Source organism: Octopus bimaculoides, chromosome 12 (genome assembly GCF_001194135.2).
Source record: "Octopus bimaculoides isolate UCB-OBI-ISO-001 chromosome 12, ASM119413v2, whole genome shotgun sequence".
NCBI lineage: Eukaryota > Metazoa > Mollusca > Cephalopoda > Octopoda > Octopodidae > Octopus > Octopus bimaculoides.
The window spans coordinates 49,872,424-49,876,868 of NC_068992.1; the positions used below are offsets into that span (position 1 = coordinate 49,872,424).

At 39.0% G+C, this 4,445-nt stretch overlaps 1 protein-coding gene across 1 annotated transcript in view; it reads left to right on the forward strand.

The window, feature by feature from the left end:
- The window catches only part of LOC106873718 (uncharacterized), a 53,655-nt gene that overhangs the window by 7,273 nt on the left and 41,937 nt on the right, over positions 1-4,445 (forward strand). The gene's annotated exons all lie outside the window — the stretch shown is intronic.

Genomic DNA, 4,445 nt, shown 5'->3' on the forward strand with positions numbered 1-4,445 from the left:
TACTTGGGAGTTAATGAGCTAAACAGAATATAACACGCACAAGCGAAAGAAAAGTTTAGGAAGGACTATTACAGACGTATTAGATTAACATATATAACATACCAATAAGGTAATATGCATCAATACTTTGGCTATTCCAGTAATAATTTATAATTATATTCTCAACTGGGGGAGGGATAAGTCCATTAAAGGGTTGCATTCAGAAGACAACATCTGAAAATCCAAAACAGAGACTATATTAACGGTAAATACATGAAGATAGAACTTTAGGAAACTAGAAAATGGAAGTAAAATATCCATTGTAAGGCAACAAAAATATTTGACAAAGAATGAAGTTAAATAACTAGCAGGATTATACGAACGACACAGAAATAAACTGTTATTTATTTTTAAGGATGCCAACAAATATAAAAGAGAAGCTGAGTTAAAAAATAATTGTAAGTATTAATAGAATTGAGTACCATCCACGGAAATTACCGGAAAAAAAGAACAAACAAACGAAGTTCTAAGTTGATAAAGAGATGAGAGGATGTAGTGTTTAAGATGACGGCAAGCAAAGATTCTAGCAAGTGCGAGGGATATTTGAGCACACTTAATTATCAGAATGTTACTCTCCTCAAATCAATTGAAAGGTCTTTATTTATTTCATATATTACAGGGCAGATAAAATGCTAACACAAAAAATATTAAGACTTGTCGTCATTATTGTCACATGTGGAGAACAGAGATTTAGAAATTATCGACTTTCTAAATGTTGCAAGGTCTCTTGTACACAAGGTTCAGATGGAAATGGAAACCTCTGGCGGGAGCGTTTCAATTATATCAAAAGAAAACACATTCTAAATGTTCAGATACTATATGGATAACGCAATTCATCCAACGGGTTCAAACATTATCGGTGATAATCCCGGAAAATCAATGAGGGCCATCGACAAAGAACTTAACGTATCGGAGTGGATTATCAAAACTGTGGAACACGAAGACATCTGATACAAGTCGTATGTAATAAGAAGAGGCCAATTCGTGGCTATAGACACAGGAAAACCATTTGATCCATGCTAGGCTGTTATTTACAAAGGTTAAAACTCCCCACCACATGGCATTCTCTGATGAGAAAAACTTCAACGAAAGCCAAAAGTCTGGCGGAAGAAATGACAGATTCATTTCCGGACCGAGTGCATGATGTTGAACGGCTCTAAGAGGTGACCATTCACTCTGACCACTGAACAGATGACGCTGTGCATTGCAGCGATCCAGCCCCTGAACACAGGCTCCTCAGCTCGCAAAACTGGGAATTCTTCCATTCTGTTGCCAGTTGTAGTAAACAGTTGAGCGAAGCTCTGCTGAAAGGCCGCACACATCTGTCTCGGATAAGTTATCATTTGCCCGTCGTGGTCCAGCAAGGATCGGATCGTGGATTTATTGCCACGCCGTGGTGCCTCTGTCACTCTGGCCCATTGAACGGCTTTCGTCCCTTCGTGTCTAAGTGCTCGTACCTTAGCTCTGACAACTCAACCATCGTGTTTCGCGTTGAAGAATAAATCGAGCGCCAATCTCGCTGCGAGTACGTCGATCGCGATGCCTTTTCTAAAAGCCTCGTCTAACTTTTTGACTAGCCCTGCCTCTATTCTGTTTCTTTCTACTGCTAGTCCTTTGCTGAACCTTATCGATTGTCTTTTAATCGCCCTTTTCAGGGCGGACCACTATTTATTGTTAATTATAGCCCCCTCCCCGATAATAATAGTAACGTAATATACTTGAAATATCAAATGTTTTGGTGCGTAACTTTTGCCCCACCCTGTATTACTGTTGTCTAGTTACTATGTACATACATACACACATATATACTCATATATGTATGCGTATGCATGTAAACATATACATACATACATACATACATACATACATAGACACAGACTACCATATATACATACAAGACAGCTAGACAATGAAAGAAATATAAAAGACAGATAAATGAATGCAGATGTAATGAGCAACAGAAAAAAAAAGGCGAAAGAGAGAAGGGGGTGATTGCAAGTGTATATTTTGTGTAAGAAGACTAAGTATGTTTAAATATTTGTTCACCACTTAATAAAGCTATCACATAATTGCCCCACATCTATAATTAAGTAGCTAACCTATCGATTGAACTCGCAATGCCATCGTTTACATGCCATTTCTACATATTGATGACAATACACTGAGTTATTTTAATAAATAACTGTGCTATGAATTGTTGTAGTAGTATCTGTTGTTGTCGTCATCGTCATCATAGTTGTTGTTGTTTAACACTAAGCCATCCCTGGTTGAGCAGACCTGTGATGATAAAAAAAAACATTGCTGCCATGACCACACCGCTTTCTGTCGAGTATTTCGTATCCAGGACTACATTATCCATTGTCCCTCGCCGTTCACATGTAATTTGAGAGAGAGAGAGAGAGAAATTTGGGACAACAAAACATTCAGATATACGATACAAAGAAAACAAGGACAGGTCATTCGGAGTTTTCTTTCCTCAGTCGAGTTCCAGATTATCTTTGCAATTTCGGCTGGTTATACTCGAGATTGCTCCAATCTGACCAACTCTAAGGGAAAAAATAAGCTAAGAGCATTAGATTCTTTGGAAGAAAGCAGAGAATGTATACGTAAACAAAGACGGAAAAAACGGAGAAAATTACACAAATACAAATAACAGGACATAACAACAGGTGTCTTTCGATTAAGGACAAATTAAATTAAGATGGCGTGGGATACAAGATTTCACAGGCACAGGGATGAATATAAATGTTGCACGGACAACGGTCGAACCAAGAAAGAAAGTCAGGCTTGGCCGAACACCGGTCACGTGGGGGTGAGAAGAGAGGTAGGAGGTAGAGGGACATATACATAAATATGTGTGTGTGTGTGTGTCTGTTTGTGCATATTCATTTTCCTCAGCTTTCTGTTTCATTGTATTTCGTTAAGAAAAAAAAAAAGGACACGTGTAACTAGTCTAAATACTAATAACAGCATCGACTTGACCAGCAGCATTAGCTGCAGCAATAATGATACTGACATTGCTAGTAACCTAACACTACCAACATTAACACCGACAACATCAATACTATCATCATCGTCATCATCATCATCATTACGACGATTACAATAACACGACAGTTTTTATAGAAAAAGAGCATCAACGATCAACTCAAAGAGCAAAATTACTGTCACTATCAATTAGTGGTCTTCCCCTCTCCGCTCCGCTCCGGCCCACTCCATCAAAAGACAATTAATCAAACACCACACAGACACACACACGCACACACTCATACATATACACGCATTTACATGTGCGCACATATTCACACACAAAGATTCTCCCCAATAACTCTTATAAGTTTTACCTTAAAAACTAAACAAATAAACATGAATAGAAGAAAAAGGAAGTGGACAAAAGGAGGGGAAGGGGGGAATAAAAGAATGAGGAGGTGGGGAATGAAAGAGTGAGGGGAAGGGGATGAGAAAGCGGTCTATAGGGAAAGTGAAAGTAAACGAGTAAAAGAGATAATGATGGGGGAGAGAGAGAGAAAGAGAGAGAGAATAAGAGAAGGCAAACTTTAAAGAAAGAAAATTTCAAGAAGATAGAAAGGAAGAGGAAAAAGAAAGGAAGACTGGAGGTAAGACAGAAAGAAAGGAAGGAAAGAAAAAAGGAAGATAGGGTAGGGCAGACAGAAAGGTAGAAAGAAAGGAAAGTGAACGTGTAAGAGGACAAAGGAGAAAAAGAACAAGAAAGTAAGAACTTCAAAACGAAAAAGTAAGACAATGTGAAGGAAAGAGTTAAAGAGAAAGAAAGAAGTAAAGGAAATTATGTGATAGATGAAGCAGAAGAGAGAGAGAGAGAGAGAGAGAGAGAGAGAGAAAGAGATAGATAGATAGGTAGACAGATAGATAGATAGATAGATAGGTAAATAGATAGATAGATAGACAGACAGACAGACAGACAGAGAGAGAGAGAGAGACAGATGGAGAGCGCGCGAGGTGGGGGGATAGAGAGAGAGAGAGAGAGAGAGAGAGAGAAAGAGAAAGAGAGGAGTGTGGAACAAAAGATCCCCGGACTGTTTGAGTTCCATTATTCCCCATTAGTATTGCACGTGGAATTACAAACTAGTCAACGGCTGAAGTATATAGATCTCCTCCTATCTATAATATTACTAATAGAGTAAAAGGAGGAGCAGGGAGAGGATGCGGAGGAAGGGGAGTTGCGAGAAGTAGAGAGGCGTGGTGGTGGTGGCAGTGGTGGTGGTGGTGGTTGTGGTCGTAATTGTGGTTGTTGTATTTGTTTTCTTCTTTCTTTTTTTTTTGTTTTATATTTTTCATGTTTGGCCTTCTCTGCTCATCGACCTAACACACACACACGCACACACACACACACACACGCACACACACACACACACACGCACACACGC